General features: G+C 41.4%; 1 protein-coding gene across 9 annotated transcripts in view; it reads left to right on the forward strand.

Annotated features, from left to right (window-relative positions):
* Syne2 (spectrin repeat containing nuclear envelope protein 2) overlaps positions 1 to 17773 on the forward strand; it is a 321684-nt gene that overhangs the window by 28455 nt on the left and 275456 nt on the right. The window contains exon 1 of one of the 9 annotated variants that reach the window (XM_078050032.1): positions 1970 to 2090. The exons of the other annotated variants lie outside the window; for them this stretch is intronic. The gene's annotated coding sequence lies outside the window, so the exon portion shown is untranslated. Of the gene's footprint in view, positions 1 to 1969; positions 2091 to 17773 lie in introns of those variants that run through there. 9 annotated transcript variants of the gene reach the window in all.

Here is a 17773-nt window from a genome sequence, read left to right on the forward strand (position 1 = left end):
CAAAATCAGTTATAACAAACAGAAAATGGCAAAATATGTTTGAGCATGTATGATCTTGAAGAGATTATTATCAGTTTTAGATTATCTAGGGAGTGGTTACCTAGTTTGTGGATGTATTTATATTCTCGTTTGCCTCCAAAATCTATTGCCGTTGTCTTTTGTGTTCTTCAGTTATACTTTCTACAGAATGGAATGGGAAAAACATGTTTTTGCTGTTGGTGTCATTTAGTTTTAGATGTGTCAGGTTGTGTGAGTCAGTTTTCCATTACTGTAACAAATACCTGAGTTAATCAACTTATTTAGAAAAAAGATTTTTCTTATCATTTAGAGGTTTCAGCCCATGATAGGGCAGATTCATTGCCTTTACTGTGTGTGTGTGTGTGTGTGTGTGTGTGTGTGTGTGTGTTAATTACTGGGGTACTAGGGATTGAACTCAGGGTGCTCTACCATTAAGCTACATCTCACACCCTTTTTTATTTTGAGACAGGACCTTTCTAAATTGCTGAGGTTGGCTTAGAACTTGCAATTCTCCTGCATCACCCTCCAGAGTCGCTGGGATTACAGATGTGTTGCACACCTATATTATATGTATTACATATAGACCTCTGGTGAGGTAGGGAATAACGCATCATAGTGGGGGCACATGGTATGGTAAAACTGTTCACTTCATGGTGGGAAGCAAAGAGAAAGATCCTGGGTATACCCTCCAAGAGCAGACCGCAATAACCCAAGACCTCCCACCAGGTCCCACCACTTCCCAATAGCACCAAGGTGGGACCAAGCCTTTAACATGTGGGCCTTTGGGACACAGTCCTGATCCAAACTGTAGCACAAGTGTTAGCGATAGCTTGCTGTTCCTTCAAAACATACACAGAACTGACATAGTTGAAAACTGCATGAATATAAGTGTCTTCTTGGATATACATCTGTATCTTTAACTTTCTCCACTTGTTTTCTAGCATGATTCAGGAATAAAACGACCTCTGTAGCCTCGCAGTGTATTCACTGTATGGAGAGTAACCAGAACCAACATGTTCAGACTGATAAATGTTCAAACACTTGAACTACCAATATTATAAACATATTGAAAATGAGAATTTTTATTTGATGGTTCATAATCTCTAGGGATAGAGCAAAGCATCAGCGTCCCTTTATATTATTATAAGTATAAGCTTCATTGTTCTCTTGATGTGAGGCAATGCTAGTTTGAGTTAGAATGAAAAAAATATTAGATGATAAATTCCCTCCTTCACAGGGTTATTTTGAGTTTGGGGAAAGTTGTCCTAGACAAGAGCCTAAAGCGAACTATACTGAAATATAAATGTAGAATTGTTCATACTGCTAAAAATACAGAAGCTGATAAATTATGTGTGTGTAAATTGTGTGTGTGTGTGTGTGTGTGTGTGTGTGTGTGTGTGTGGTGTGCTATTGCACCCAGGGCCTCACACATGCTAGGCCAGCACCCTACGACTGAGCTCCACCCCCACCCAGCACTAATGGATTGTTCTAAAGTGGAAAGAAAAAAAAAAGCATTAGGAAGAGATTTTTGTGATGGGGCATTGGGTGGTGGTAGATGACCCACTGGAGAGCTGAGAGGAGGGTCCCTGTGTCTGGACCAGAAGATGAAGGCAAGTTCCTCAGGTCAGTTTAGAGAAGAACCACCGGCAGGATGTCAGGGCCAGGAGGATACTTTGAGCCTCTTCCTACTGCAAGACAACCTGCAAGGGAAGACAGTCTAGATTGCCTATTGGTAAGTTAATGGAAAAACAGGCCCCATACTAGATCACAGAATTAAAATGATTCTACATTGTTTCAGCAAAATGAAATCGATTCATTAGGAAAGGATTTTCTTCTGAAGAGACCAGAATAACAAACAAAAGAACAAAGGTAGTGGGTACCAGGTGAGAAAGTGTAATGATTTTAGCCATCCTTCTCTCCATGAACTGCTGGCCCAGGACTTACATTTTGCATTGGATTGGATGTGGGAGGCCGTAGATACCAAGAAGAAAGCGGTACCCCGAGGAACTCTTCCATCATTTGACTATCAAGCAAGAAGATCCAGTGAGGTCTGAGGTCTGGAGATCTAACAGGTGGGTGGAGGTGCCGAGTTTGCAAGATGGGGTGTGCAGGGGGACACAAAGAGAGATCCTCCCACTCTGATTGCATGAGTTGGAGTTGTCCAGGTGGATAGGGTGGGAGAAAAAGTGTGCAAATCCAGACTGAGAGGGAGAGAGAACATGGGGCTCTGGGAAGCTGGGATTCCCTGGCCATGTGAGGAGTGTCAGGAGACAGAGATGAAGGAGTAGGAGATCCCAGATCCTGAAGATCTTGAATGCTGCTCAGTTGATGGGAAACTTTTGAAGTATTTGAAACATGAAAGTCAGATGAGCAGAGTGATGACTGTAAGAGCTCACTGTGGTGGCTGCGTGAAGTGCTGTCCAGACACCCCAAAGTGAAGTGGTCGTTGCCTAGATCTGGGGTGGGGGTGCTTTCAGCTCCTATGGGACTCGCTGAGCTGCATTGAACACCTCGCCCAATGGATGGAGGTGGAGCTAATGAGGTGGGGCTAATGAGGTGGGGGTGGGAAGGCCAGGTGTCTAGTGGCAGCTCTGAAGGGCACTTGCCTGCAGTGCCCACTATGGGGTTGGGAGTGGCCGTGGTGGAGCCTGCTTTGCAGCTTGACCATTTCCTCCACCCCATCCTGCTTCCATCTCTGCTCTGGTTAGCAGGGTGTTTCTGAACTCCTATCACAGTGAACTTGGCAGGCCCTCTTTGATGTCCCCTTGAGGTGCTGAGGCCTGGAGATGGTCTCTGGTGCAGAGCGTAAGCAGTCACCCGCCTCTTCCCGCTGTTTCCCTTCTCTGAAGGATGGCATTCTTGTACCACCTGTTGCAGCTCAAAATAATTGTTTCCTGCATCCTACCCCAGCCCCCAAATTTCTAGTTGTTTACAGAAGGTTTATTCTGGACCCTGTAATTCCTTCATAGACGTGACTGAAGTCACCTGTTCTGTTTTGAATCTATTGGACTATGAGATGTTGAGATAGATCTGTTCATTAAGCCCTTAGCTATATGTTCATTCAACAATATTCAGTTTACATTCATTGAACACTTGCTTGGTGCCAGGTTTTCCCTTAGGTACTCAGATCATAGAAATGAAAGATACCAGTCCTTTCTCCTGGGGAGATAATAATCGAGTGAATTCTTCACTGGACTCAAGGGAGATGTTTGGAGAATAAGCAAACTTCTAAATAGATTGTGTTTTTTCTCTTTCTTCATTTCTTCTTCTCCTTCTCTCTCTCTCTCTCTCTCTTGTTTGTTTGGTGACAGAGTCTCACTATGTTGCCAAGGCTGGTCTTAAACTTCTGATCTTAAGTGGGGTCATCCTGCCTCAATTTGGAGCCTGGCTAGATACTCATTTTTTTTTTTTTTTTTTTGTAATAGAGATCGAACCCAGGAGCACTTAATCACTGAGACACATCCCCAACCCTTTTTAAAATTTTTTATTTTGAGACAGAGTTTCACTGAGTTGCTTAGGGACTTGCTGAGTTGCTGAGGCTGTACTTGAACTTGTGATTCTCCTGCCTCAGCCTCCTGAGTTGCTGAGGTTGCAGGTGTGCACCACCACACTTGGCTAGACACTGATTTTCTTTACTGTACCTGGCCACCCTGCAACTCCCCCGCTTGAGGGAGTAGGAATCTTCTTGCTTGATATTCAAATGGTGGAGTCCCACACCACTGTGAGGTACCAACAAAGGCAGTTGATGCGTTTCATAGAGTGAAAGATTTTTTTTTTAACACCTCCACTGCTGCTGTCTCTAACAGGATTTCAAATGTAATACATTCGTATAGGCAGACACACAAACTTGTCACCTGTTTAATGCTCAGCCCAGGAAAAGGAACCCTGACTAAAGCACCAAAAGGGCAATTGAGAGCTAATGTGCCTGGCATGTTGGCACATGCCTGTTTTCCCAGGGACTCAGGAGGCTGAGGCAAGAGGATTGCAAGATTGAGGCCAGCCTCAGCAATTCAGTGAGAGCTCATCTTAAAATAAAAAACAAAAAGGGTGAGAGATATAGTTTATTGATATAGCACTCCTGGGTTCAATCCCCAGTGTCAAAAAAAAAAAAAAGAGAGAGAGAGAGAGAGAGAGAGAGAGAGAGAGAGAGAGAGAGAGAGAGAGAGAGTGAGTTAATGGTATATTTATTTTCTTTTGGCATGAGGATCTTTAGGTAAATAATGAAGTTTTTGTAAGAATAGTTGATTATAATTCCTACAAGGCAGGGCGAAATGCATGCTTTGTGGTCCACTTGTTTATTATAAGGAATTTCCCGTCTTACTCTTTTTTAATCATAGGCTTTGATTTCAAGAGGTGGGTTAGAGCAGGTATTTTAAAGAATATATTGTGTGATTATCAGGTGCAAAGTTAATTATTAGTTTTTTTACCTACTGGATGTATATTACCTATTATATATTTTATAACTAAATGACCCAGTAATTGAACAGAATTTATTTTTGTACTTATTGGGGTAATCCTTCTGGTAATTTTGTCTTAAGTGGTAGAGACTATTTTCTAGTTATTAAAGAATTTATAAGGAAAACCCTAACAGTATGAAATAGATTTTATGCAGAGAGTTTTTTTTTTTTTTAACATTTTGAGAAGAAAATGAAATGTTTTCCCAGTAATGAAGAAAATGTTGCCTTTGGTTTCCACATGGTCAGAGAACACATTTAAGGTGGTACTCTGAACTTTTAATGAAAAAGGCAGATTTGAACTGAGCGCCATCCCTAGAAGTCTACGGGGAGAGCTGAGCAGATACCTCAGAGGTCCATGGGGTGGGTTCAGCCTGGAGCCCTAGGACAGAACCCCATTGATTGTACCTTCCCATCCTGGCCTCATTGGCATTGCCAGCCAGGCTGAAGATTTGTTCTCAGAAGAGCCCAGTAACTGAAGTGGAAGATGTATGACCAAACACCTGAAGGCGGAACAATCACTAAACTCCCCACCCCTGGGGGTCCTCTTTTTTTTTTTGGTACCAGGGATTGAACCAAGGGTGCTTAATCACTGAGCCACATCCACAGCCCTTTATTTATTTATTTATTTATTTATTATTTATTTTGATTTTTTTGTACTGAGGATTGAACTCAGGGGCATTTGACCACTGAGCCACATCCCCAGCCCTATTTTGTATTTTATTTAGAGACAGGGTCTCACTGAGTTGCTTAGAGCCTCACTTTTACTGAGGCTGGCTTTGAACCTTTGAACTTGCTATCCTCCTGTCTCAGCCTGCTTAGCCGATGGGATTCCTCCTCTTTCTGGTGAGACACCTTTGCTGAGATTACTGGCCCTGCCTCTTTTTATTTTTATTTTTAACATTGAGACATGATCTTGCCAAGTTGCTCAGGGCCTTGCTAACTTGCTGAGGCTGGCTCTGAATTCCTCTGCCTCCCAAGTTACTGGGATTATAGGCGTGTAAATTTGCTCAGCTTCCCTGGTGATCTTGAGATGTTTTAGGAAACTAGCCCTTGCTGTTCTTTTCCAATTTAAATTTTTAGGTACCATCAGGATATAGAACAGGCATTGAAATTATGATTGTGGAAACTAATGACATGGAAATGTTGCAACTTAATATTTAGCAGAATCAAACAAAATTGTGGTACAATTACCTTTCTGTAAAAACAAATATCTATAATAGAAAACTTGCCCCCAAATCCCCCATATATTAGGATTGGTGATATTTGTATGGTTGGGCTAAGGATAGAGTTTACTTATTTATTTCAGTTTTCTGTAATATTACAAATTAATAAACACACATAGTACACAATTCTTCTTTAAATAAATGTGTATTTTATTTTGTAGAAAATGTGAATTATAGCTCAACTTTTTATCCTGAAATGTATATAAATTTACTTTTTTTTTCAATCCTGTAATATTACCTGAATACATTTCTTTACACTTGTCCCTGTCATAGTGGTTGATTAGGGGCAAACTTAGTTTTGCACTTACTGATGATTTCTGATTTGACTAGGCTCATGTGTTCTGGCCAGCCTTCCCAGCCCCCGGGCTGCATCTGCTAGGTCCTACCTACTTTAGCAGGGAAGTCTAGAGGGTAGGGACATAGAAATTGCTTTTTTCCCCCTTAAACTTCCAGGCAGCTAGTAACTGCTGTTTATGTTCCCTGTCATTCTCTGTAATCGCATGCCTAGTACAGGATCTGGCAAGCAGTTAGCACTTGACTGATTCTTATTAAATGAGTGAGTGATCCTCCCTCACCCGGAATTCTCAACTTTCCTTGAATTTGGTTCATGTGTTTATAATACTTAAATTACACCCCAGTGTTAGAATAAAATTGGGTAAGAAAGCTTTTTTATTTTTTTTTGGGGGGAGTACCAGGGATTGAACTCAGGGGTACTTGTCCACTGAGCCACACCTCCAGCCCTGTTTTGTATTTTGTTTAGAGACAGGATCTCATTAAGTTGTTTAGCACCTCACTTTTGCTGAGGCTGGCTTTGAACTCTCAATCCTCCTGTTTCAGCCTCCTGAGCCGCTGGAATTACAGGTGTGTGCTGTGCTCCAGCAGAAAGCTTTTAAATTAAGTAAGGAATGTGACCCTTGTGAGGGAGAAGAAAACTTTTTTTCCTGTACACCCCTAGGTTCCATGGTTGGAGGCCCTGCCAATTAAACTGACCAGAGAGATTTGTTAACAAGAGAAAAAAACGTTTAATTACTTAACCATGCATAGCAATTCTGCAAAGAAATGTGGCTTTAGGAAGAGGTCAGGATCTCTTCCTAGAGGGTGTATGCTCACCCAGGATTGTTTATAAGGTTTGTTATTGGGATTAGAATTAGCCCTCTGCATTGATAAGAGTGAAGTCATCCTCCTCTTTCTGGAGAGACACCTTTACAAATGGAAATTTCCTTTACAAAAGGGAAACATACTTAGTTTGTAGAGCTTGTCCAGCTACTGCTCAGTTGTCTTCAGCTCAAAATATCTGATGCTAACTAGATAAAGACTGTTTTGGGGTTGCACACTCTGGTCCCCTTCACACTCATATACGTATGATTTAGGGCTGCAGTGAGACATGGTCATTATAGGACAAAACAAGCCCTTATCTGGAAAAGATTGATTTTGCTAATTTCCTCTGTAAGGCAGCACAGTTAAAAGAGAAAGAATGGGTCTCAGGCCAAGTGGCAGCTGGTGACTCTGCTGATAAAAACCACAAGTAATTTGGGGTCCTTAGAGTACTGCAGGCCAAAAGGAAAAGGCAAATCACTCTGCCTTTGCCCATTTTTAATAGAAAATTAATTTCTGGGTGTGAAAGACTCTGCAGCTGCCACAAAAGCAGGCAAATTTTTTTTTTAATAAACAAATAGTATATTTCAGCAACAAATTTCTCATTGTAACAGCTAATATATTTGTGGCTGTCAATTTTAGAAATATTTCTTTTCAAATGTCTTGGAGACACCAGTACTTGGGATTTTGAAGATAATACTACATCCTTCTTCAAGCAGGGAAGCATAACACAACAGAAATGTGTAAAAATGCTTGTACAGTTGTGTTAGATGAACGCTCAGGAAAAATACTGTGGCAATCACAGTGAGATTCTGCACATATTTTCCCAAGCATTTCTGTCATTTCTCTAAAATATTGCCATTGTACATTTTCACCACAGCTCATGGGACTTTGCATAGCTTAAGAGAATTCTTTCATCCCCTAGCCTCCTTTTTTCTTCCCCCAGAGTATTTTGGGGTCAAGAGTTCCTTTTGAAACTGTGAAACCTCTACACCTGACTTGGTGGTGTACACCTGTAATCCTAGCCATTTGGGAGGCTGAGGCAGGATGATCACAAGTTTGCGAAAAGCCTCGGCAACTTAAGGAGGCCCTTTCTCAAAATACAAATTTTAAAAAGGGCTGGGAATATAGGTCAGTAGTAGAGCGCTTGCCTAGCATGAGTAAGGCCCTGGATTTGATCCTCATAATAATAATAATAATAGTAATAATAATAATAATGGTGAGGCCCTGGGTTCAAACCTAGTAGAATGATGATGAAACTGTGAAACCCTAAGGAAAAAACTCCTTACAAGTAGAAATTAACATTTTATCTTAAAATATATCCAGGAAGATATTTGAGGACAATTCAGTTTCCTTCCTTCCTTCCTTTCTTCCTTCCTTCCTTCCTTGCTTCCTTCCTTCCTTTCTTTTTTTAATGGTGCTATATATCAAATTTAGGGCCTCACACATGCTAGACAAGGCACTCTACCACTGAGTTATATTCCCGACTCTCCATTCAGTTTTTTATGTCCAAGAATTCTGGCCATTTGTAGATTTTTTTTTTTTTTTTTTTTTTTGCGGTGTGTGTGTGTGTGTGTGTTCGCGCGCCAAAAACTCTAGGGATAGAAGGAATTCAGGTGGAGAAGGAAGATGTAACTTTTTTAGTAGCCTCCTGTTATAGTAGTTAGTGATGAGCAGAGGCATGCAGGGCAAGGTCACAAATTTTCTTTAAGTTACTGCCAAGGCCAATGATGAGTACATAACCCAGAGGAAAACACCAGTACACAAACAAAAGCAAAGGGAGCAAGTGGGGGATACATCACGAAAGAAGGCTTTATAGGACTGGCTCTTGAGAGGACCCAGAAAAGTCAAGATACAACTTGAGTCACGGTCCGAGTGTCTCCTTCTACCTCAGAAGGCCCCCCTTCTTTTGTGCTGGCAGTCTCATAAAGGTCACCTCTGACCCCAGTATCCACACTGACATAAGATTGCCTTGTAGATGCAGCCCCCCTGAAGGGGATGGTCACTATGACAGTCCCAAACTCCACTGTGAAGTACAGGTAGGACACCTGACTGGTGAAAGTTGCTCAAGGAGGATCCCAATTCTCAGGACTGTTGCCAAAAGCCCAGAAACCAATCTAAGGAGGACACGGTTTTTATAAAAAGGAAAAGGAAGGTTTATTGCTTTGCTAGCAAAGGAGAAACCTAGGGAACGCCTGTCCCAAAGGCTGTGATTCAACCCATCCGCAGGAACAGGGGGCTTTTAAAGAGGTGATTCAAAGGCTACATCCCACCTGTTCTCAGCTGGAGTTGTAATTCACTTGTAAATTTGGGAGATAGTTATTCCTGAGATCTTCTGGCACCACCCCCAAAGTCTGGATTGCTTTGTTCCTGTGGTGGGTGTGTGCTCAAGAATAGACAAATCTGCCTAACATGGGGAAGGTGGTAATCCTGTCCCCCCCCCCCCAGATGAGGGATGGGGAGAGATTAGGGAGGAGCAGGGAGAGGGGAAGAGAAAGAAACAGGGCCATTTTAAAAAGAAGTTGCTGTGGCAGAGCAGAAAGGTTATATTCAAAGCATAAAATAGACCACTGTTGCAGAACGACCATGAAACAGTAATAAAATTGGAGCTAGCCCTGTGCCCTTTCTGGTTCTCTGCCCGGAGGTAGCCCACTCTCTCTCTAGAGAGTTCCCTCTTGAGCCTTCCTCTTATCTCACCCTGCTCTCACTTGGCTTCCCTTTACCTTCACTTGCAATGAAATTCTCTTCCATGATTTTAGGTGTCTGACTCTAAGTTTTCTTTAATTGGAACAAAAGAACCAAGGTTGGGAGCTTCTGCTACTCTCTCTCCTGTGACACTGTGACTTAATGTTGTTAGAAATAAGGAGGTACCCTAAGAATTCAAACACGTGCTCCAAGGTGGGTGGGCAGGCAAAACTTTGCTTCTGGCAAATGGTCTTGATACCACACCGAGCCTGGTTAGCAAGCGCACCTGGGCAGGCAGCCCACCTGCTTATATCTTGAACCTAACAGAGCGTTGCCCTTCCCTCTGATTGGAGGAGTTGGGGGTTACAAGTTACTGCGATTGGCTAATTTTAGAATTAGGGCGGGCAAAAGAGAAGGGCTCCAATTGGTTTCAAATAAGGCTAAATACTAGATTTTTAAAATGAACCAACCGTCAGACTTTGTATTTCTCACAATGTGGGTGGACCTATGTAACAGTAGCACTTAGACTTCAGAGTTAGCTCAGGGTTCCTGGACAGCCAAAGTAACAAAACAAAACAAAACAAAACAAAAACATCAATCTGGTTTGTGTTTGAAAACAACAATAAAAATTCCATTTTCTTTCTCCAAGGAAATGAAGGATTTCTTAGCACTCAGTTCTTAAAAGAAAGTTTTTTTTTTTTTGTTTGTTTGTTTTGTTTGGTGGTACTGAGGTTTGAGCCCAGGGTGATGTACTGAGCTACATCCCCAAACTCTTTTTATTTTTTATTTTGAGACAAGGTCTTGCATAGTTGCCCAGGCTGGCCTTGAATTTGTGATCCCCCCATCTCAGGCTCAGGAACAGCTGTGTGCCACAAGTCAAGCAAATTAAGTTTTTAATGGGGAGCATCCTACAAATAAGAGCTGAGAGTTGTCAAAACAGTGTGCTCAGAAACATTGTTCCAGTTTGTTCGTTTACTTGTTCATTCTTTTGATCTTTGCTTAGATATTTATTATGCACCTGCTGTGTGCCATACTCTATGCTAGATGATACAGCTACAATAGCAAATAAGACACAATCCCTTCTCACATAGTTGACTGTCCAGAATCTGAAGCAGACTCTAGACCATGGATCTGCTCCACAGGGCCAAGCTGGGCTCAGTGATGAGCATCCAAGGAGTGGGTTTCTCCATGCTAGCTGGCAGGTAATGGGATTTATGGCCTTTGGCTTGATGTGTGGAGGCACAGGCCTGTGATCCCAGTGACTTGGGAGGCTGCGACAGGAGGAATGCAAGTTCGAGGCCAATCTGGGCAACTAAGTGAAGCTGTCTCAAAATAAAATAAAAAAAGGACTGGGGTTATACTCAGTGGTAGAACATCCCCGTGTTCAACCACCAGTTCTGCAAAACAAACAAGCAAAAATAAACCATAAGTTGATGCATGGATAACTGCAATGTACTTCCTGAGCTCACTGGAAGTATATTCACCAAGAAGGTGCTGACTAGGACTAGGCAGTGGGAGTCAGGACTCCAGCTAGTTTGATCAGGGCCGAGGTTATTCCTGGAGTGGGGAACAGAGATAAGTGACTTGTTAGTTACTCTTTTAGGGAAGGTGAATTCACCTAAAGACAATTTTGCTGAATGAAAGGCTATTGTAAGTATTTCATTTTATTATTTGTAAAGATTGAGTAATTCATAGAAGATAAGACAGTTTTAATAGTATTTTAAAGGCATATGTGACTTGGGTGCAGTGCTGCATGCCTGTAATCCCAGTGACTCAGGAGGCTGAGGTAGGATAATCACAAGTTTGAGACCAGCCTCAGCAACTTAGCGAGGCCCTGTCTCAAAATGAAAAATTAAGAAAAAAAAAATAAAAAGGGCTGGGGATGTGATTCAATGGTAAAGTACCCCTGGGTTCAATCCCCAGTACCAAAGAAGAGGAAGAAAAAAAGATATACGTGATAGTGAAGGTGGCTTTGTTTCATTTTATTGTGCTGACATTTTATGGAATATTTAATGTGTGTTTGCCCTGCTGGAATGAGAAGGAGCTGGGGCAGAGACAGAAACACACTTCAGAACTTGGGTTGTGGTCCCCAAGAAAGAGGAGACTGAGAGGCAGATTCGAAGTGACAGGGGAAGGCAGGGTAAGAGTGTGCTCATTGGAAGTATATTCATTAAAAAATCTTGTTTTTCAAATCATACATAGGATAAGGGGCTAATATTCAAAATATACAAGCAAATCAAGCTACTTAATAACAAACAACTGAAAAACAGGTAAAGGAGCAGATATATCTCAAAAGAAGACATACCAATGGGTATTTATGGAAAATGGCTCAACATCCTTATCATCAGAGATTGATGAGCTATCACCTCCCACCTGTTAGATTGGTTATTGTTAAAGGGATGAAAGGTAAGTGTTGGCCAGGATGTAGAGAAAAGGGAACACTTACCTACTGCTTGTGGTATTGTAAATTAGTATAGCTATCATGGAAAATGGAATGGAGGTTTCTCAAAAAACTAAGAACAGAATATGATCCAGCTATCTCACGTCTGGGTGTATACCCAGAGCAATTGAAATTAGTATGTTGGGGCTGGGGACATAGCTCAGTTGGTAGAGTGCTTGCCTCACACGTTCAATCCTCAGCACCACATACACACACACACTCACACACACACACAAAATCTGGATATTGACGAGATAGCTGTATTCCTACATTCTCTACAGCATTGTTCACAATGGCCAAGACTTGGAAACAACTAAAATGCCAAATGGATAAAAATTCAGCTATTCAGCCTTAAGAAGGCAAGAAATTCCGTCACTGGGACAACGTGGATAAACCTTAGAAGACATTATGCTAAATGAAATAAGCTTAGAAATAAGCTTAACACAAAAAAGACAAATACCACAAATGAGATTTCATTTGTACATGGAATCTAAAAAGATTGAATCCATAGAAGCAGAGAGGAGAAGGATGTCCCACGGGGTTGGGACATGAGGTAGACAGGGAAAGAGGAGGTGTTGGTCCCAGGGCATAAAGTCTCAATTGAACAGGATGAATAGGTTTTGGTGATCTCTTGGCATGGTGACTACAGTCAATAATGTACTGTATTGTATATTTCAAAATAGCTGAGAGTGGATTTTCAATGTTCTTGCCACAAAGAAATAAGTATTCAATCATTCCACAATGTATCCATGAATTGAAACTTGACATTGTAACTCATGAATGTATATAATTATTATTTGTTAATTAAAGATAAAATAAAATTTAAAAAATGTATTCCTGAGTGTAAAAAAGTCATAGAAATCCATTTTCTTATGAATAATAATCCATATATTATGTCCCTTGTTTCCCCCACCCGCATGGGGGAAATTGGAAACATCATGAATCCATTGCTTCTAGGCAAGCTGCTCTGTTGATTCAGGCTCTGGTAACTGAGGCCAGAGGTGACACGTACTTAGTCCAAGAGAGATGGGATGGGCCGAGCCATGCCTGGCAGAAGTGGTAGAGTAGGTCCCAGAGTTGTTCATGTGCTTTCTGTGGGCGTGCTTCAGTGCTCATCTGTAAGTTAGGCCTCTTCTGGAGCTGGAAGCTAGAATCTCAGTGCCTGTGAATAATTTGGCATTCAGAAGTATGAAAATAATCTCATTTATTTATGCACATAAGCTTCTATTTCTCACTACCAAAATGTTCTTGCTCACAAATGACTAACAATTTACAATTTTTATCTCGTTTTGAAATTTCAACACGTTGCATATGCTATCTGGTCCTCACAGAATGTGTTAATTTATCTGTACCATTTCTTGTTTCCGAGAAAGTTTGAAGTAGTTTATAGGGGAAAATTCAATAGAATAAAACACAGAGAAAGACAGATTAAAGGGAGAATAAGGAAAGGTGGATAAAGCCAGTGGTGCAGCCTCTTATTTTCCATAGGGTCATTTCGTAGTTGCTAGGGATGGGGTATAGCAGCCAAAAAGGAAAGGGAACCTTATTTATTAAAATAACGTGGTTGTGAGATTAAAAGAATAGGTGCTCAGGATTTTTCTTTATACTGATTTTTATACTGAAAATCAGTATAAAGGAAAATCTTTATACTAATTTTTCTTTATACTGTGGTTTTTCTTTATATTGAGACTTGAGAGACTGCTCCACACTATATTCTCATAAAAGGAACACAGTGTGTGACTCCTGGGCTGTGTCCTCCTGAACGGCACACAGAGCACAATGGCAGGTTTCTCCTGACCACATCCTGTAGGACCCTGCTCAGGGTCACACTGCAATACATTTCAATCAAGGCAGTTCTCTGGGGGCTGATGGTGTGGCTCAGAGCACTGGCCCAGCAAGTGTGAGCCTGTGTGCCCTCAATTCCCAGCACTGGGGGGAAAAAGGTGGGGTGGGGCGGGAAGAGAAAAGAAAATGGGGGGAAAAAGGCAGTTCTCCAAGGGATAAGACAATGCAGTGTAGGTTTCCAGCTCCCTGACAGCTGGGCAGGATCCAAAGGCAACATCCAGGAATGGCTGGACTCTTGGTGTTCCAGGCATTCTGCCGTGAATAGTATTTCTTGTAATCCAGCATTTTCAAATGCACAGCAGAGAGCTTTGGGTTAGATTCTTTGGCAGGAATCAGAAAGTCTATCAGTTGGCCCAGACGAAATCATTATCCTCATTTCACAGATGAAGAGACAAGACCTTGGAGAGGCAGATGATTGTCCAAGGTCACGTGGTCAGCGGTGGAGCTGGGACAATAGCTGAAATCTTCCCCTCTTAGACTATGCTCTCTCAGTGATTCCTCTCACTTCTCCAACTTAAGTAGACTTCTGTTACAATGAAGAGCTGGGGAAAATGATTAATTCTGTTAATTCTTAAGTTAAAATTAATTCTTAAGTTAAAAAATTTAAAAAAAATGTTCTAACATCCATATGTACTCCTTTCTTAAGATGTTGGCTAATTTAACTCTATAGCTGAAGTTTTACCCTGCAGTCCTTTGCTCTCCTTGTCTGAAGTTGGTGATAATCATCTTTCTGTCCTTTTACTGTGTGTGATTTATATAAAGTGCATAGATGACTTGATAGTATATTTATCTTTTTGCCCCATCATAATTTCAGTATACTATATATTCCATGCTGATATTGGGCAAACATTCAGTTTTCTCTGGAATAGTCTTCCCTTATATGAATAGGCACCATAATTCAGTCTTTTTACCAATGAGATTAGATTTTTCTACCTTTTTTACACTTCTCCCATGAACATTCTCGAACATGCCTCTTTGTGTATATGTGCAATTTCGTATCATTTTTTAGTTGACAGACATTTACCAAATCTCCAACAGTTGCTGCTCCTACTTGAGTATCAGGCAGATGTGAGAATTTCTGTGTTGAGTCTTCATGGCCAAACTGTGGGCCCAGAATGCCTGCTCTGGCCTCTGGCCTTCAGCTGCTCTCCCAATCCTTGTCTGCGTCTCTGCTTGATTCATTCCTGTTTTCAACTGTGGCCTGTTTGGAGCACCGTTCATCTCTCCAGCACCCTGCCCCACCCACCCTTTACCCCACTTGTTCCCTGGAGATGACCTCACTTCTTATTTTACTGAGAAAAATGAGGTCATTTGATGAGGACTCCCTTCATTCTTCTTTGCTTCAAAACTCCTCAGCATTTCTACCCTGGAAAACAGTGAACATGATTTGCAAACCACAAATTCTTGGAATGAATAGATGAAAAAAGGTCCTGACACACTAAGTTTTACCGGAAGCTACTCCATCTTCAAAATCCTTCTGACATAGAATTTAGATCCCCTCTGGCCACAGCCTCCAGTTTTCCCAGATGACTCCCCAGATCACTTGGTGCTGCACCCTGCATAGCTGAACCTTAGAAAACCAGCCAGGGGCAATGGGGGATTGAGAAGAACCCTGGAACACTCGTAGTGAGAAAGCTGGGACCAGGTGGGACACCATCCATTGACCCAGAGTTAATACAGCTCATTTATTATATAGGTTTAATCATCAAAAGTTTATTTGTGGGAAAGGTTCTTCAAAGTAGACAGACTTGAAGGTTGTGGCACTTGTGAGACATTGTGGTTATCTTATTATGTCCAGAATTCTCTATCCCTGGCAGCTGATGTCTGAGCTCAAGGCTAAGACTTATAGTTCTGTGCCTTTGCACAGAGCCTCCTCAGACAGGGTGTCACCACAGCAATTGGGCAATCTTGACCTGCACCTTTGCACAGAAAATTCCTAGTGCAAGTGCAGCCATAGCGACGAGGCAGCCAGAGACCATGATCCAAATCACTACTCTCCATAACTTGACCTCAGAGAGGTGTCAGTCCTGCACTTCATCTGTCTGCTCACCCTTCCAGTCTTCACATCCCTCCTTTCTAACTCTTCCTCCCTCAGCACTCACCCTATGCCTCTCTCCCAGACCCCCTTGAAGTCCTCCTTCTTCCTTACCTCAATAATTCTCATCCTGGGAACTGTCCTTTACTTCTCCTGTGTTTGATACCCCGCTCCTATTTTTCTCGTTTTTAGTTTATTGATTTAGTTATTCTATTTTATTGGAATACTTCCCCCCTTTCTTCTTTTTTTTACTATTTTATTTTATTGATGTGCTAGGGATTGAACCAGGGCCTTACATGTGCTAAGCAAGCTCTCTACCACTAAGCCTCACCCCCTGCCCCACTTACTTTGTTGAAGTAACATCTCCAGTAGCTTTCTAAGAGTGAATGCATATAAGACATACATGTTTTGGAGTCCTACATGCCAGGAAATGACTCCCCCCTCCTCCTTAATACTCAACTCAGACTTTAGGTAGAAATAGATTATAGGTTGAAAAAGTTTCTATCAGAACCCCTATTTTCCCTCCCTCCCTCCCTTCCTTCCTTCCTTCCTTCCTTCCTTCCTTCCTTCCTTCCTTCCTTCCTTCCTTCCTTCCTTCCTTCCTTCCTCTTTCCTTCCTTCCTTCCTTCCTTCCTTCCTTCCTTCCTTCCTTCCTTCCTTCCTTCCTTCCTTCCTTCCTTCCTCTTTCCTTCCTTCCTTCCTTCCTTCCTTCCTACAGTCTTACCTTGTTGCCTGGGCAGGCCTTGAACTTCTGATCCTTTTGTCTTAGACGCCTTGAGTAGCTGGAGTTATAGATAGGCATGTGCTACCACAACTGGCTCTCTCAGAACTTTATTTAAAAAAAAAAAAGATTGTGGTAAAGTACATATAGCATAAAGTTTACTGTCTTAACCATTTTTAAGTGGCCAGTTGAGTGGTATTAAGCACATTGCTATAATTATCACAAACTAGTGTACATCTCCAGAGCCCTTTTTATCTTGCAAAACTGATTCATCATACCTATTAAAACAATTAAAAGTTAATTAAAACAATTAACTCCCCATTCCTACTTCTCCTAGCACTTGGTAGCTACATTTCTACTTTCTGTCTCTATGTATTTTAGGTACTTGATACATTTTCTGAGGCTTTCTGGATCTATGTTGATTTCCCACCAGGTTTTATAGTCTTGGAAGTTTTCATCCTCAAGTGGTTTTTTTTTTAAAGCTCTTAATTTTAGTATTGTGACTAGCATTTATTTATTTATTTATGATGGGGATTGAACTCAGGGCCTTGCTCATGTGAGGCAAGTGTTTTACCACTGAGCTATATCCCTAACTTCTAGCTTTTATTTATTTATTTATTTTTTACTGCTGATTAAGAAACAATGTGGCATAAGATTCTGTCTTCAATCCCCAGTATACACAAAAAGAAAGAAAGAAAGAAAAAAGGAGAAAGATAATCCTAATAAGTTTATTCATGGTTTATATTAACTACTGTTTATATACTGTAGTACATCTCCTGCAGTAAGCTCTCAATAAATGTTGTTTTTGTAGATTTTAGTTTTAGGTGTTTTTCTGTTGCATTCCAACAACCACTCTTGAAGGAAAGCTTTATCAGTTTCATTCTACAGCAGTGTTTGTTGCAGAGGAGAGCATCTGGGACTTGGTCAAGGCCAGCGGAAGGCTGTTAGGGAGGTGGCTGCATTCCCACAGGATGCCCTCATTATGGGTTAAGTGGGTGGTTTAGCAGCATCCTTGGTACTGAACTGTGAGTGACACTGCTGTCTTTTGAGATTGCAAGTCCAGCAGCATGATAAACTGAGAATTGTGACATGTTTATTTTTCAAAAGTACAGTGAATTGATAGGATTGATTATTCTGGCCTTTTGTGGTGGTGATAAGAATAAAGTGCCTGGGAGGGGAATTACCAGAGACCTTAAAAAAATCACCTGGTCTGGGACTCTGTACCAGTTGCTTCTGATCAAATCATGGCAACAG

The sequence above is a fragment of the Ictidomys tridecemlineatus genome, chromosome 5 (assembly GCF_052094955.1).
Source record: "Ictidomys tridecemlineatus isolate mIctTri1 chromosome 5, mIctTri1.hap1, whole genome shotgun sequence".
Lineage (NCBI taxonomy): Eukaryota > Metazoa > Chordata > Mammalia > Rodentia > Sciuridae > Ictidomys > Ictidomys tridecemlineatus.